Here is a 17,380-nt window from a genome sequence, read left to right as displayed (position 1 = left end):
GGGCCTCCCTGGCGTGTGTCTGTTGTGCCCATGGGACTGGGCCACAGCCTGTGGGACAAGTCTTTGGGTGGGGACTTTTCCTCACTAGTTGAGTCATCACCCCTGGGGTGCAGCTGGTGACCCAGATGGGGTAAGATCAGGACACATCTTTATCTCTGTCATCTCCGCAGTGACTCCCCTTCCCCTTCCTCTTCCTGTTCTTCTTCTTTTTTTTTTTTTTTAGATTTTTTATTTATTTATTTGACAGACAGAGATCACAAGTAGGCAGAGAGGTAGAGAGAGGAGGAAGCAGGCTCCCTGCTGAGCAGAGAGCCCTATGCGGGGCTTGATTCCAGGACCCTGGGACCATGACCTGAGCTGAAGGCAGAGGCTTTAACCCACTGAGCCACCCAGGCGCCCCTCCTCTTCCTGTTCTCAGCCCCGCACCCCCACCCTGTCATTGGGTGGGCCAGGCCAACACTGCGACTACTCAGCCCCAGATTCCTCCTACGCCAGACAAGCGCGCTCTGGGACTGCTAGGCCTTGTCTCCACGTTCGATGACAACAGTAATAGCTTCATTTCTTGAGGACTTACCAGTTACACACCTCTTTGTGTGCATTGAATCTAATCACTCTATATGCCAGGCGAGGTTGTTATGATTATTATCCCATTTTACGGGGGATGGAAAGGAGGCTCAGAGAAGGTGAGTGGCTGGCCCAAGGTTGCAGAGCTAGGCGAGGTCAGGCGGGGATCTCAGCTGTGTCGCTCTGGTGGCCGAGCGTGAGATTTTCCCATGATGCTTTGTGCAGTTGGCATGCATCACGCCCTCCTAGCTCTCTAGGGGTCCTCCCTCCTGTGCGAGTGCCCTGGCCGGAGAACCCCACGTCCCTGTCCCAGGTCCAAGCCCACCAGGGCTCTCTTCTCTCAGCAGCCAATCGGATCTCTCCCGCCAGTTACATGGATGGTCTTGCTCATTGTCACAGGCGCCTTCTAGAGCTGCTGCCTGAGTGCACAGGGCCGTGCAGGATAACGGGCGTCTCTCAGTCTGCGATCGCGGTGGAGGGGTGGGGGGGGCAATCCTGGCGTCACATCCCCACACAGGGCCTGGGATGCAGGGAGAAGGTGACAAGAGGGAAGGGGCGGCTCCCAGGGTGGGGGGCGCCCAGCTGGTGAGCGGTGAGCCCTCCTTATCCACCATCAGCGCCACGCTGGTTACCCAGGTTCGAGTTTCCTGTCTCGTTTTCACTCTGGCCTTCGCTCACACCCGGAGGGGGTGGCAGTTGGACCAAGGAGGACAGGCTGTGGGGGAGAGAGGATTTCAAGGAGAAATCCTCTCTCCCCCACGGTCAGGAGTGATGCTCTGAGGACAAGTGACAAACACAGCTGGAGCCCGGGCTCCTACACAAGGTCCCCAACCGGACATCGCCTCTGGCCCACTCCCGGGGCTACTTCTCTTCTTGTTTTCCGGATGAAAGTCGCTTTGCTGAGCTCCCCACCCCGTGATTGTTAAGGCCACACGTATGTTTGTCGCATGAGGCTCGGGTGACACAGAAGTAAAACTCCCCCAAAATCTTCCCTCCTTGTGGCTGCCATGGGGGAAGGGGGTGCTGATTCTCTACCTCCGTGCCCACAGAGGTCTTTCTCCACTGGTGGAAACAGGACAATCTGTCTCACAGTGTTCAGACCTGCCTTTTTGGCTTCCAATGTATTCTGAACATTTCTCGGTGGCCATTGAAAGCTACCTAAATGTAGCTTTCAATGGGGGTCACCAGACAGGGGTCCTTGCTGGGCTGTAATTAAACAATCCCTTCATGCTGCACATGGAGATTGCTTTCCCTCTGGCCCTTCCAGCCAGGCGTCTCGGCCTCCACCTCCCCCTGTGCTCCTCCAGCTCCTTCCCCCAAGAAGGGTCTCAGCTCACAGGCCATGATGGTGCCGGTGGTGGGCAAGGGTTCGACGCCGTGGAAGTAGCCTGGGTGTGAATGCAGGAGACCTGGGCTGAAGCGTCACCTGGGGCCATCTATGAACCATGAGGACTTGAATAAGCGCTTTACCTTGATGAACCTCAATTTTCCCATCTGAAAAATGGGGGAACTAGTAAACCCCTCTTTTAGAGCCAATGTGAGGAATTTGTGAGCTCGTGGGTGTGAGCCAGTCCTGGGCATCTGGTGGGGGCCCAGCACGGCAAAGCCAAGGCAGAAGCAGGCCGAGCGGTGACGTCGGGGGGACTCCATTCCTTCTTTCTCACAGCTGCTCATCTTCACCTTTTCATTCTTCGCTGGTCATGGATTTGAAAGGCAGAGCCTTGCTGTTCCCTGAGGGCCCTACCCTGCAGAACCAGGAGGTCAGGATGTGGTCGGCCGTAAGTAGGACTGAAGGTAAATTGGGAGGGACTGTCCTAACCAAGAGGGTCAATGTCCCTAGCTCAGGTGGTGGAGGAAAACAGAGAAGGGCCAGGTGCCCCAGAACCAGAGGCCGGCGGAGCCCCCACCCCCCGCCCACAACCTTGCCACGGTGGAGGTGGCCACCTGCATGGCACTGACCCTTGAGGGTAGACAAGAAGGGTCATGAAGTCAGGGCAGGTGGCATTTTTGAGAAGACGGCTCTTCCAGAGGGGAGGACTGAGGAGGAGGGCGGGACCGTTTGCAGCCAGAACCCTGCGTCTGCGAGGGGGCTGGTGGAATGAAAGATGGTGGTGGGCTCTGAAAATGTGTGTGTCAGCAGTGGGCAGACCCCGCCAACGCTCAGAGCTGCCAGGCCGGGAGGCACTTTCAGGGCAAGCGGAGAAAGAGCCAAAGAGCCGGGTCGAGCGATTAATCTCCGGCCGAGCCCGTTCACACCCCAAGAACCCGCATCCCCTCCAGCCACTGCCGAGGGAGGGGGCGCCGGGGATCCGGGGGTGCCTCCGTCATTCTTCATCATCCTCTTGCCATCCCTGTCTCCCCAGAAATGTCCTTCATCCGGCCCGCAGGGTTCACGTCACCCCATGGAGCGCGGGCTCTGTGCCACTGTACACTTCGGAGAATCATTAGCAGAAATCATTAGCTAGAATACAGCCTCCCCCATAAATCTCTCCCTTGCACCTGGGTCGTTTGTCCGTGCCTAATTTCCATCTCCCGAACTTTATGATTTGTCCCTTGTTTGATGAGAGCTTCTCCCATCAATTGTGCCGTAAGTGCTTGCAGAGAAAGACCCCCCGCACTGACCCCATCTCAGACGGACGGGTTTGGGCTCCTTGCCCTGCGTGCTGGGTGGAGGCCCCCTCCCCAGCCCCCTCCTTGGCTCGTCCCTCAAAGGGCAGCTTAAAGACGCTGTGCCCGCAGCCTCCCTCGGAGATGGGAGGCAGAGCCGGGCCCAGAGTGCGGCTGGGACAACCGGAGGAGAGAGGTGGGAAGGGCTCCTGGGGGAGGGGTCAGGAGGCTTGATCGTCCTCTCTGCCTCAGCTCACCGTGTGACCCCAAGCATGTTGCTTTCCCTCTCTGAGCCTCAATTTCCTCATCTGATGCACGAGGATCAGTGCTGCTCGTCTCTCACGGTTATGGGGAGAGCTGAGGTCATTCATTCATTCCCTTGCTGATTCACTCACCCATCTGCACACATTCAAAAACCTCTCAGTACATTCATCCTCTCTGTAAGCACTGGTCGGACCCCTGCTGTATACCAGGCCGTTCTGCAAGCAGACAGGATCAGCAAAAGACTTGCCAGCCGCTGGAGCTGGAAGCAACCTTGGTGGTTAAAAGCCGGAGCCTTTGTGTCCAGAGATGTGGGTTCTGAATCCTGCCTCTGCCACTGACTCTTTCTATGACCTTAGGCAAGTCATTTGCCCTCAGGACATCTCTGTTCCCTCATCCGTAAAAGGGGGCTGCTGTGAGTGACAGTCTGGAGAGCATCTAATACAGAACACATGCTCGACCGTGACTCCTGTTGCCATTGTTGTCTTGTCACTCTGAGGGCACGAGGAGACAGTGGAATTCCTAAGCCACGTAGGGAACGAGATGCTTAGAGAAATGTAAGTGTGGGTCCAGAGGATTCTTCCCTGGGAGGGAGCATTTATTTATATTTTTTAAGATTTATTTATTAATCTATTTTAGAGAGGGCATGTGCTCAGGTGCAAGGGGCAGGGAGGTGGGAGGGGCAAAGAGAGAGAGGGAGAGAGAGAATCCCAAGCAGACTCCCTGCTGAGCACAGAGCTAGAGTTAGGGCTTGATCTCGAGACCCAGAGATCATGACCATGAGATCATGATGTGAACCAAGAATCAAAGAGTCAACGCTTAACCGCCTGAGCTACCCTGCCTCCCCCAGCGCCCCAGGGAGGGAGCATTTAAAGCCTTGCCTCACTGCGCAGCTGAAGGCTTCAGAAATGACGGATGAAACCCAGGAAATGTGCCCGAGGGAGAGTATGAACGCAACTCAGATTTCCAGCCCCCACCAAGGAAGGGTGTTCCCAGGGTCTGTCCTCCCACAGCCTTGGGGACCCAAGGAGGCTCTCACTCCCCTGGCTAGGGTGAAGATGTGGAGTTCAGGAAATTGGGAAATCTGGCCGGTGGGCCCTTCCGGAGGCAGATCTGGAAGGCTCCCTAGTCATGACGCATGTATCTCTGGGTTTTGGGACACCGCGTTAAGCCCTGCCCGCCCACGGGAGGGAGCTGGGAGAAGCTAAGGCCTCTGGGAGTTGGGGCAGGGCTGGGGAGGCAGGGCACTGGGAGGAAGCTGTGACTTCCATTAGGCCGCTGGCAGGGGCAGGCCATGCCTAGGGGAAACCGGGGAGGGGAACACCTGGTTTCATTCTGGACTGGCCTCACCTACAGGGCAGGGAAGGGGCTCGGCGGTGATCACTGTGCCTGGTATTTGCAGGGATGTCCTTAATTCCTACTGTGGGTGGCCGTTGGGTGTATGCCTTGTGGCCTGAGGGGAGTTACTTAACCTCTCTGAGCCTCGCTCCCCTCCTTTAGCAGAGGGGATGGTAATCTCACAGACCCCCTCGGGCTGCCGGGAGAGTGGACTGTAAACCACCCCGGTTCAGTGCCTGGGCCATAGTAGACACTCAGGAAATGGCAGTTAGCGTCACCAACCCAGAAACTACCCTCGCTAGAACATACCTGCTTTATTGCCTTCTAGCAAAACTACAAAGGACCCGATTGTTATGCCCATTTTCAAGGTAGAGAAACTCAGACCCGAATCGTCTCCGAACGGACACGTTTTCGAGCAGCCGGCTGGTGGCAAGACTGGGACCAGCACCTCCAGCTCCCGACTCCCAGCTCTCGGTGCCATCTGGCCGCAGACGGCCCGGGTGTCTGGCCCCCGTGCGCGAATTCCCAGGAGCTCCAAACAAAGAGCCCGGGTTCGGATTCATCAACACACTCCCACGGGGTGACTCACCTGGGAGAGCGAGAGAGCAAAAGCAGAACACACCTGTCCCAGCACATTCCCGCCCCCTGGCCTGGCAGCAGCAGCTCTGCTGACCCGAGGGCCCCGGGAAGGGGCGGGGGTGCAGAGGAGGAAGTGGAGGAAGGGGCCCCACGTGGGCAGACCACAGTGGTTTGGGGTTGCTCTCTCCCCCGGCCTGAGGGTCCCCAGCGCTCTGAAGGCCTGAACCCTCAGGGATTCCCAGGGTAATGCCCTCGGCCCGAGGGAGAGAGAGTGGACCTGGGGGGTGGGAGTGGGGACGTGGGGGCCCCCGTGTCACGGGCTGGGAAGCAGCTTGCCGGTTTTACAGGTCACATTATTTTTTATGGGCATCCTAAAAAGAATGTCAGGCACTGGAGGGTGTTTTTCCCCTTCTCTCTCTCTCTCTCTCTGACGCAGATCACTGCAGGATTTTTATCGCAGCCCTGGCCGGAGGAGCTGGGCAGCCCCACTGGTACCTGCCGAGCGCCGGGTCCCAGGAAAGCTGGGCAGCCCTTCCTGGGGGGAAGGGGCTAGTACTGCGGCTGGTGGGAGCAGCCTGTTCCCGCGCCCCCTTCTGATGGAGGGGCCACAGTCCCCCCACCTGGCTAGGACATCAGCCAGAGTTCAAAGCCCCTCTTCCCCGCTCCACACCCACGGAGTCCTCTGATGGGAATGACGTGCTTCCAGCGTGACCTCCCCACCCTGCTTGGCCCCGTGAAGCTCCTCCTCCTTTCCCAGTGACTCGATTTCCCCTTGGGGCCACCTGCCGCTGATCTTGCTCCCAGAAAGAGGTCCAGCCCCTCCCTGGCCCCAGAAACTGGTTTGGGGGGCCCCAAAGTCCTCCCTGAGCAACCTCATCTCCTTCACCTTTCAAACAGGTCGTGTGTACCTCAAAGGCGTTGTGTCTGGGCTTTTGGCCTTTACCCTTAATCCCCATTCTGGAGCAGACAGGGAGAGATCCAGAAGACAAGGGTGTAGGGGTAGAGGAAAGGTGCACTTAACCAGAAGAGGGATATTCGAAGGCTCTTGGAGTCCCTAGGGCATGGTGGGTGGTGGCACTGATGTAGGGTCCCACCTCCATTGCATAACAACTGTGAGCCTCAGTTTTCCCATTGCTCAAATGGCCTTACTTCATGAGGTCGTTGGAGGAAGTCACCGAGTTCACAGAGCCTGGCCCCATAGTAGGTGCTCAATAAATGCTAATGCCCATAATTAGTGTTATTCTTCAAGTCTGGGTACATCTGAGCTGCTGTTCTGTGCCTGGGGACTCCAGGGACAGGAGATGTGGCTGACGTGGCAGCAAGAGACACAGAGGTGACACAGCAGGAAAACACTTCAGGCCACAATACCAGCGGCAGCAAGGGGGCCAGGGGTGTGACAGCTCTTTCCTCTGAAACGGTTAAGAAAGAGGGGAGACTAGCCAAGAAAGCAAGTGCCGCCCAGGAAAATTAGGCAGTGGGCCTAATGAAAACCAGGCAGTGGGCCAAGTCAGAAATGTGACCTTCCTCCTGCCTCTTCTCTTTCTCCTCTCTGAGCCTGGGGTGGTCTTTGCCTTCAGTCGGCCTCCGGCAGGAGGTACCACCAGGTCGGGGGTGAGGATGGGGAAGCAGGGCGTGGGGCGGGGGAGAGAAGACCGTGGGGAGGGGTCTGGGAGGTGGCATGGGACCCATGAGCGGGTCGACCAATTCTGGCCTTAGAGTCAGACAGGTTTTTCGGGCCTGCTGGACTCCCAAAGAAGTTTTAGTTCAAGTGCATCGCTTTATCCACAAGACTGAGAAGACCCAGAGGGGTGAGGGCTTGAACGGCAGGCAGGAGCAGAACCCCAGCTTGAGCCCCGGCGCTCAACATCCTCCTGACCTCGAAGCTCTGGGCTCAGCCAGAGGGATCCAGAGGCCTCTAGATGCCTGGCTTTCTCAGGCTAGGACAGCTGCATCCCTTGCATGTGAGGTCTCCAACCTTCTCCCCCAAAGAGCCACGAAGAGCACCCCTAGCCTGGGCGAGCTGACGGTGAAGCCTCAGGGGTCTCCCCAAATTAAAAATTTGACAGACGTCTGAGAGGCTAGCCCATAAGGGATCCGTGCTGCTTAAATAAAAGATAATGCTTCTTCCCACAAGCCCCCATGATTCCCCGCCCCAGGCCAATTTAAGAAAGTGATGTATTGGGATGATACACTAAGTTTATCTTGCCGATTTGTGTCCCCCAAGCGTGGGGCAGTAGCTCTGCAGGGGGACGGTTCCCTTGGCTAAAGACGCTCAGGGTTTTCTGGTCTACCCTGGACACCAGCCCCTCAAGGACAGAGGAGTCTGTCAGTGCCGTTCGCTGCTGTGTCATCAGCGGCAGGAACAGCACCGGTCCTACAGTAGGTGTTCTGGGTATGAGGGAGGGACAGACCAGGGAAGTGACATTCCAGCCGCAGTCTGAGGGATAAGGAGGTGGGAAAAAAGGGACAAGCCCTCGAGGCAGAGGGAACAGCATGGCTGGAGGTCTTCAGGCAACCAGAGCCCGACAAGTGAGTGAGTGTTGGAAGAGCAGACAAGGCAGATGTGACTGCATCCGGACGTGGTGTCACCTTGGACAGGTCGCTGGTTTTCTCTGAGCCTCAGTCCCCTGGACTGTCAAATGAGAGAGTAAAAGGGTCCACATCATGGGCAGCCCGGAGGACCCAGGCATCAGCGCATGGGGCCAGCCCATGGCCAGTCCTGAATATCCAGTGGCAATACTATTACTACTAATAATAATTTGACTAATAATTAATGGTAATAATAGTAATTATTGTTCTAACTACTACCAAGAAGCTCTGTTTTTCATTTTAGACCATGCCCCCATGCCCCATCCTAAACCCTGGCCAAGCCCAGGGGCGCCCCCTTCCTGTCCCCGCTCCTCTGGAAGGTCGGGCCTTCCCAAGGTTATCTCTGTTTTTCTCTGGATTCTGTGAAGTCGCATAGGTCACACTCTGGGGCTGAAAAGTGTTGCTTTTTATAGCCTTCCCTGATGGCAAGGAATGCCTGTGGGGCCCGTCCTGGGAAGTCCTGTCCTGGGGCAGAGACACCTCCAGGGGCAGGGGCCCCACAGCCACGCCAGCCAGGAGTCTGGGGCCCTCCCAGGCCAAGCACACACCCCCTACCCCGCCACCGCTAGGTGCCAAAGGGGCAGGGAGGCTGGCCGAGAAGGCGAAGTGCCCTGGACAGAGAGCTAGGAGTCCCCAATTCCAACTGTGGTGTTCGGGCGAACCACGATCCTCTCTGGGTTCAGTTTCCCTATCTGTAAAATGGGTCTACTGGGCCTTGCCCGCCTCGGGCGGCAGCGGTGAAAGGTCGGGAAGCTTTGGAATGAATGGGGCAGAGGGTCAGCGGTCTCAGGACCAGGACCTTGGGATGGTAAGAGGGAGAGGGATAAGGGACGAGGGAAGCCGTGGGCAGGCCCGTGTCCGTGTCAGAGCCTCCTTCAGTCCTGCCGCGCTAAAGGGCTTGGCGGGTGGAGGGAGGAAGTGTTTCTGTGTCACAGGCGCGCTGCCTCCTTTACCTCAGTTAATCCTCCCCCTGAGCCTCGGGGTAGGAGCAGTCGTCAGCGTGGTTGACAGATGGGGACACCACGGCCGGCAGAGCTGGAGTGGCTTACCCACGGCCACCCGGCTGATAGGGCGGAGCCAGGATCAGCATTCCGTTCTGTCCCTCCTTTGGGTCCTTTAAGCAGGCCGTCCCCCGATGATGGCCGGCGCCGGGGAGAGCTGTGTCCCTGTGCCAAGCCCGCAGCTTGCAAAGTCCCTGCCCCCCCCCGCCCCACCCTGTTCTACCAGGCGGGTGCCCGCAACCCCCTCGCCAGGCTCTGCCCAGAGTCTCCAAGGAAGGGGCTTGGTTCCGGGGTCCCCGCCAGGCCCAGGCCAGAGGGCTTGCTCAGCAAGACCGAAGCTGCTCTTTGCTCCTCCTCCACCCCTCACCCCGCCTCTGCCTCCCCCTCCCTCCTTTTAATCTAGTTCTTATCGGGGATGATAACATTCAGCAATAATAAACCCGACTCCACTTTCTAACAGCTGATTGCCCCACGCCCTGATTCAGCGATACCGCAGCCCAAGTCCCGGGCAGGAGACCTCAGTCCGGCCCCGAGGCACCTGAGGCCACTTTCATCACCCCACCCCTGGCTGGCTCCCTTGGGTCCTCTGAGGAAAGGATGAAGCCTCCCATCTCTTGAAGTATCTCAGAGCTGCTTCCTTTCCTCTGGGGACCTAGAGACTCACGTGCGGTGTCCGTCTGTCCATCCCCCTCTCCAAACACAGCAAGGAACAGCTACTGTTAACCGAGCCCCTATTTGGGGATGGGCTCTGTGGCAAGTATCCGAGCATTTTCTCCACAAATCTTAAATCATAGGTATTATTCTTAACCCCATTTTACTCAGAGATGAGCCAACTAAGGCTCAGAGAGGTCAAGCAGCTTGCCCAAGATCACGCAGCTGCTCAGGGACAGAGTCAAGATTCCGACTCATGACTTGCAGACCGCCTCCTGCCTGTGGGAAGAAACTGCCAAGAGGCATCCTGGCCTCCCGTAACTTGGGTGGCTGAACCTGAAGGGAGACAGCCCAAGGACCCCGCTTTTTCCCTCTCTGCCCTGAGAGTGGGGGTTCCTGCCACAGCCCGAACCCGGGCCAGCTGCCAGGGCTGAGCTGGGGTGCCTGCACCCTGCGAGGACCTTTGTCCCTTTAATAGGTCCTTCTTGGTACGGGACGTCCCAGGGCAGAGGGCGCAGCCTGAGCGCCAGGCCTGGGCAAGCCCTGCCCAGGGCACTCCCCATGCTCTGGGGCTCGGGGGAGGGCGCCCACATCTTTGACTACAGACACAGTTTTCCTTGCTCCCAAGAGCTGGGGCTCCTTGGCATCCCCAGCCAGAGTGGGGCTTAGGGGGTCCCAGGCATGATGGTGGCCAGGTGGGCAGCCTGGATCTTTCCTGAATAGAATTCACAGACAAGACCCTCAGCCCCAAAGTTTGTGCCGATGCCCCCTTCCCCACCCTACCCTGTTTTCAACCACAGCCCCTGCTCCTCCACCCCGAGCTTCGCCCTCACCATACCTAGAGAGGGCCCGTCTCCAAGGCTCTGCTCCTAGAGTCTCCCCAGAAAGGCCTCTCCGGCTCCTGCAGGTCACAACCGTCCCGCCCCCCCTACCCCCTCACCTTGCCACCAACCCCGAGCCTGCAAAGCTCGAATGAGACCTCTGTGCCTTGTGCAGTCCTCTTTGGTCACGTTCACCGAGCCCCTCCCGTGGGCCAGTCCACTCACGAGGCTCTCTGGGTTGGGGGGTGGGAGAGAAAACAGCAACACACAGCCCAGCCTTATCAGGGTATCTCCTCGTACATTCCCACAGCACTTTTCTAAGTAGCACAAGCACCCTCCCGTGCCCCCAGGTCCCCAGGTCTCTAGCCCCAGGGGTGCAGCCACCCTAGGTTCAGCCCTGGTGTCTGTCTGCTCACAGTAGGTCCTCAAAAAGTACTTCCTGGGTGAAGAATGAATGAATGACCTGGTACCTGTGGGTTGGCGCCATTCCCTCTCCTGGATGCTAAGCTTCTCGAGCGCAGGGACCAGGTGGTCTCACACTTAGGAAAAGCAGGTGTCTCCGGCCTAAGGTGGTTAGCTAGTGCGGTGTCTTTGCAGAGCTGACAATGCAAGAGGAGGGGGAGAAGGCAGGGGAGAGAAGGGTTAGGGGCAGGGAACAGAGTGCCGGGAGACCATTCCTAGGAAGGCCATGCCATGAGCCAGGACCAGGACCAAGATCACATGGCACTTTTGAGGGAGAGCAGAAGGTCAGTGTTGGAAAGGGGAAGCCACGGAGGAGAGAGGAGAGGGCAGGGTGGGAGAGGGAGGCTAGACCCCACTAGGTGGGACCTCGTGAGTCGTGTGATGGAGGCTGGACTGGACCATCGTACAGGCCCCGGGAGCCTCTAATGGGCTTGGGGCCCTGTTGCACCGACGGCCGGTCAGCAGGACCAGCCGGGGGCCGGTGTCCTGTTGGGCAGCTGTAGGATTCCTGAAGAGCCCGAAGGCAGCTGAATTTTCTGCTCTTCCTTCCTCAGCTGGGACAGTCTGGGGCTTCCAGATCTTAGCCTCCGGGGATGCTTGGGGCTCATTCAGTCTTGTCTTCAACTTCCACATGGGAGCGCTGGGGGGCCCCAGAACTAGGGCCAGACTTGCACAAGTTTGAGAAGGAACTGGGGGTGAGAACCTGGGTCCCAGGCCTCAGGCCAGGTCCCCAGGGAAGGGTGGTGGGCACCTGTGAAAGCAGGGGTGCGTCCGGACGCACATGCTCAGGCCACAGGCAAGGTGGTCTTGAGTGGTCCTGGCAAGACCAGGGCATTTAGAATCGTCCAGAACTGGGGGCCGAGGATGAGAAAAGTCTTTCCAAGAAACAGGGGGAGGGAGAGCATGTAGAGGACCAGGTGTGCGTGTGCTGCGGGATCCCCAGCCCTGGGGGACCCCTGCCAGCCTCGCTGCTTTCAAAGAGGCAGCCTGGGTCATAAAGTAACAATGTTCTTACTCAAGCTACAGGGGTGACAGCACGGCCACCCTCCGCCAAGCCCCCGCTATGTGCCCAGCACTAGCTCACTGGCCCTCGTGATCACCTGTAAGGAGGTCGTGTCATTGCCTCATCTTCCAGGTGAGGAAACAGAGGCACAGACCAGTGACATCTTGATGTGACAGCCATGAGCGAGTCAGGATTGGACCCTGACAGGCCCGACCCCAGAGCCGTCTCTTCACACCGCAGGGCAGATCCGGGTTATGCCAAGTTGTGGGTCGAACAGGCCTGAGCCCACGCCACGCCACTAAGTGACGATTGTCATTTATCTGGCTTCCCGAGCCTCAGTTTCCTTCCCTCTGTTTCCCGAACGTGGGAATGAGGATGAGTTGACCTCAAGGAGCTGCTCTGAAGACAGGGAAGGTGGTGCATTCCGAGGGTCTGGAGCAGGAAGGGCGTCCGGCAGCCAGCCTGGCCCTGCCCGGCCTCCGTCGGTCGCACGCACCTGTCTCCGGGCACACTGTCTCTGCTCCACGCCCATTTGCATGCCAAGCCGCCAGCCTTGGACGGTGAGCTGGGCCCGCCTCCCGCCCTCCCTCCTGTGCACAGGCAAGGGGGAGAGGGCTGGGCCCTGGGGCGTCCTACCTGGGCGCTGAGCAGGGGGCTCCTGGCTGGGGCAGGGGGGAGCGTGGGCACTGGGCACAGAAGGAAGCCATGCCCTCTGAGGCCCCGAGAGTTCTGGAGAAAGGGCAAAGCGCCCCCCCCCCCCAGTTCCCCAGGCTGCTTTCTCAGCCCTCTGTAAAGGTGTTTCATGAGCAAACAGGTATAAAGAGGAGGCCCACTTCTGGGAAGACCGCCTCCTCTGAGATGCCACATAAGCCATTCCCTCTCTCACCCCCGCCACAACCGGCTTTGGTTTAGATGTTGCCTCTGCTGAACGCTCTGGGCCTCAACCTCCTCCTCTGTAAAATGGGCTGAGACTTCCTTCCTGCAGGGTTGCGAGGCTTCAATAAAAGCACCAGGAGGGACAGCTACTCCAGCTTAACCAGATACCGTCCTGCCTCTGCTACAGGGCTGAAGTTCCTCCTTCTGCGCACCCTGGGAGCCTGAGGACCTGTTCCTTTGCTCCTGGGGGTCCAGGTGGGGAACAGAACCCGGGCGGGCCAGCTCCTGCCTCTGCCTGTCCTTGGGGTGGCAGCGCAGAGACGCGGGCTCCCCTCCCCAGGGCCCAGAGGAATTTGGACAGCAAAGAAAAAACAACAAGCCCCAACCCAGTGTTTTGTATTTTTGTCCTGAACAATGCTGTTTCTGGGCTGGTTGCTGAGCAAATATTCCAGGAGGCGGGACGGACAGCTGACGCAGGTTGGGGTATTATCAGAGCTGCAGCCCTGGTCCCAGGGCCCTGATGCCTCCAGATTCTTCCCCGGGGACTCCGGGTCCCCCTGTCTGCCCCTCCCAAGTCCAGCCACCTCTGGGGAGGGGCCCTTAGGGTCTGGGATCCGAGGAAGCCCTGACTTGAGAGGAGTTATGATGGGGAGAGCAGGATTTCCCCCCAACACCAGACCTCCCTCTGTTTCCACCCTCTCGAGGGCACTTGGGAGTTGACAGACTGCCCCAGTTTGCTCTGGACTGTGGGGTTTCTTGTGATGGGACTGTCAGTGCTAGAACTGGGAGAGTCTGGAGCAAACCAGGATGGCTGGTTCACTCTGCAGGGCTCTAAGCGTTGAGAGTCCACAGGGATGGCTCCTTGGAGATGAGGAGGAGGAGGCTGACCACATCTGCTACTACCACTGCCACCATTTATTGAGTGACGGCGACCGGGAGGCCCATTTCACAGCTGAGAAAACGGAGGCTCAGAAATTGACCTGCGTGAGGCCATGCAGCTGGGAAGGGGCAGTGCAGCGAGGTAAACCCAGTGGGTTTCCAAAGCCCTAGCTTTCAGTTACTCTCGGCCCCATCTGGGAGATTGACCTTGGCCAACTACAGAGGGTAAGACCAAGGTCAGGAGAGGTGGAGAGAGCCCTGTCTTTAACTGTTCCCTCCGTGTGGCTGGCTTTATGGTGCCCTTGCCTACCCGTCTTGGGAGGCCCGGACGACTGGAGGTCCCACCCCTGACAAACACGTACCGGCTGGTTTGGGGCAAGAAGATTCTCCCGGCTTATCTAAAGGGTCCCAGAAATTTCCCCAGATGTGGGGGGTCAGTGTGGCCCCTGGAATCTCGCTTTCCTTTGAGAGCCTGTTGTGAAGTCAGACAAACGCAGGCTTGTTCATCACGGGTGAGTCACATTCAGGGCTCCGGCCACGACAGGGTCCCAGAACTCCAGCTCCCACGGGGTTCTGAAGACCTGAAGACAGGGCTCAGACCTGGCCTGGAACCCCTTCTCTGCAGAGGCTGGACCCGGGGCTGCCCATGGAGCCCCCTCCTCTCTGTCCCCTATACTTGGCCGGTGCCTTGGCCTCCGTGGCAGGGAGAGCGCTGGCGCTCGCTCTGGGGGTCTGTTTGAGGTTTCCTCCAGCGGCTGGTGGCGGCGGGTACAGCTCACTAATTAATTAGCGCTTAAGTACTTAGCATCCTTCTGCATCGTGTCAAACGAGGATTTGAGTCTTAATTCCCTGTGTAGGTAACGGTGGGAATGTGCCTGGGAGAGCGGTCAGGACTTAGAGGAAACGCTTCCCCTTGCTTGGTTGCCAGCTGGGAACACCGGTGCTGCAGAGGCAGAGAGAGACCCAGGGGGCAGAGCTCCTGGACCTCCAAAACCTCGTCCACCCCCACACCCACTCACTTACCCCCATGGCTGAGATCAGTCACAAGGTGGGCTCTGCAGCTAGATAGTCTGGGGCTGACTCCCGGCCCCACTGCCAGCGACCCGTGTGCCCCGAGGGAGTCACTTAATCTCCTTGGGTCTTGTTTTGTGTCGAGGTGATGATCGCTGTACCTGCCCATAGGACTGCAGCAGAGATTAAACAAGCTAACTCGGGGAAACTCCGCAGACCGTGGCTGGCCTGTGGTTGGCCCCCCACTGAAAGGACCTCTTGTCTTTCATTCAGCCACTCTCTTGGTTGTGTTTTTATTTCTCCCGCAGACATTTCCTGGGCACCGCCCAGCACAGGCCTGGGTGCTGAGGGCAGGGTTGCACAAACCTCTCCAAGCCTTCGTCAGACCACCGGTAGAATGGGGCTGATGACAGACTGTCTCAAAGGGGCAGAGGGAGGCTTCAATGCAATGCTGTAAGTCAAAACCCTCAGTTCTGGGCCTGCCGCAGGCTGAGCCCCACGCGGCTGGGTATGGGTGGGAGGAGGGAGAGGAGGTGCTCCAGGAGAACTGAGGGGCGGGGGGCTGTAGGCCAGGCAGGTGGTCTCTACCTCCATTACTCAGAGCCCAGATTTGTTCCCAGGACCCACCTGGAAAGGTGCCAGGCTGGGGGCAGGGCTGGTGGGACTGCTTGGGAGGACTCCCCCACTCAGGGCCAGGACTTAGGGACGTGGCTTCAGGTCTCAATGGGTCCTTGTCAGGGGAGCCATGGGCAGGTGTCGCCAAATCCAGTCGTTCTTTTCCAAACACATTGGCATGGTCCTTCTCCCTCGGCATCCCCTAAAGATGCTGGGCCCCACAGATGGTTTTCATTCCTTGCTGTCACAGAAGGGGCATCAGTAGGGTCTCTAGCATGACCCCCTGCAATGGTGGGTCTTGAGGGTGGGGGAATGCATCTCAGCCCCTTAGAATGTTAGTTGACCATCCATGGGTGCCAGAGAAGGTCCCAGGCTACCCCAGTGTAAGGGAAAGGTATTACCAAGGGGTGGAGGTTGGAGGCTGCTGTAAGGCAGAGTAGGGGAGTGGTCGAGGGAGGTGCTCAGAACTGAGTCTGAGGTTCTCTGGTGGACCACATGGCTCTGCTCTGTGACCAGAAAAAAGCCGCACAACCTCTCTGAATTTTGATTTTCATGGTTGGAAGGAGGGTGGCAGGTCCCGCAGGAGACGGCGTCTCCAGTCCAGTGCTCTGTAGATGGATAGCATGTCAGAAAACTTCAGGGATTGTGTTATTTAGGATCCAAAATTGGCTGATGGTCCTACGGAATCCTTTATCTGTTACAGAAATCTTTACAGAGACTCAAATTCAGCTGCAGCCACTGTGGTCCTCACACAGTCTTACCCTTCATGAAAATCCCTGCCATATTTGCAGGACCTACTATGTGCCAGGCACACGCTAAGTGCCGGACATTCCTTCTGTCTCGATTCCTCACCGTGGACCCCTCATGGGAGAGATGGGCGCTCTTCTCTCCTCTCACCGATGAGGAACCCAGGAGCAGTGTGGTTAAGTCTCTCGACGAAGTTCTTTCAACTGCTAAGGGGTTGAGCCAAGATTCCAACCCAGGTCAGCCGCCCCGAGCCCTCAGTGCACCTTTACAGAGTGAAGAAATGAGCAGATGAATGCGGGGTTCAGGGGCATCATTGGTTGGAGGGTAATAAGTGGGCTCCTTGTTTTCAGTGACGCTACAAAGGCAGGGGGCGTGGGGAGAGAGTCCCCCATGGCTTAGGTTGGTCTCAAGCCGTTACCTGTTATTGCACAGAACTCCAGAAGCTTAAGAGAAAAGAAATGAGGAGAGGAGAAGAGAAGAGAAGGGAAAGGAAAGGCAAAGAAAAGAAAAATCCAGAAGGAAGGAAGGGCCCAGGGGAAGGAAGGAACCTGCCCAGAAGGAAGAGAGCAGAGCTCCATGGCCATGGCCAGTGTGAACAGTCACTGAGTCCTGGAGGAGCTGCTACCTGCTGGGCACTGGGGGAGGGGCTCAGGACGCAATGCTCGTTGGACCCGACATCGTCCTGCCCTCGGGGAGCTTCTGGCACGTGGCAATGGCGGAGCCTTGCACAGGAGGGTCTCGTGGAAGGGAATGCATCTGGGGCAGCAGGTCGGGGCTTGGGGCCAACCACATCTCACCCGCTCTATGTGCCCACTCTCTTCTGGGAGATGAAGGGTTTGAGAATGAGGGCACGGTCCAGTCCCATCGCCTTGCTTTACGGATCCAGACCAGAGCCTGGAGGAAAGCGGATGGAGACGCAGTAACAGACTGGGGGTTGGAAGAATGAAAGCCACAGGACAGCCTACAAGCTGCTCCTTGACCAAAAGGATAGCTCACGTCCACTGTGGGGTGCTGAGCCCCCCCACATGCTTTATTGCCCTTGGCCCTCCAAACAACTCCACTTGGCAGCTGAAAAACGGAGGCTTAGAGAGGTCACCTTGCCCAAGGTCAAACTGCTAGTAAGGGGACCTGAGATTCGGACCCCACAGTGTCTGACCACAGAGACCAGGCGGTCAGCGTGCGCTCTGGGGCTTCCCTTCCTTGGGTTGGAAAAGCTCCCCACAGTCCCAGTGCACACAGCATGTGGCACAGGGCAAGTGGGGGGAAGGCAGAGGCGTGTCCCCAGGCTGGTGGCTGGTATCTTCTCTGCAAGGCTGCCTGAGCACGCGTGGCCCCAGCCTCAAAGGCAATGGACAGAAAGGGGAGATGCGGGAACA

General features: G+C 58.0%; 1 long non-coding RNA gene across 1 annotated transcript; it reads right to left on the bottom strand.

Moving 5' to 3' along the window:
* Positions 1 to 4,078: 4,078 nt before the first annotated feature.
* Positions 4,079 to 12,341, bottom strand: LOC131810220 (uncharacterized). The gene is made up of 4 exons (XR_009345475.1): positions 11,974 to 12,341; positions 10,882 to 11,010; positions 10,531 to 10,644; positions 4,079 to 7,981 (listed from the first exon to the last, which is right to left on the bottom strand). It is a non-coding gene; the product is annotated as an uncharacterized LOC131810220 (long non-coding RNA).
* Positions 12,342 to 17,380: the final 5,039 nt, after the last annotated feature.

Source organism: Mustela lutreola, chromosome 10 (genome assembly GCF_030435805.1).
Source record: "Mustela lutreola isolate mMusLut2 chromosome 10, mMusLut2.pri, whole genome shotgun sequence".
In the NCBI taxonomy this organism is placed as follows: domain Eukaryota; kingdom Metazoa; phylum Chordata; class Mammalia; order Carnivora; family Mustelidae; genus Mustela; species Mustela lutreola.
The sequence above is the reverse complement of the archived record's forward strand: the minus strand, read 5'-3'. Positions and strand labels throughout refer to the sequence as shown.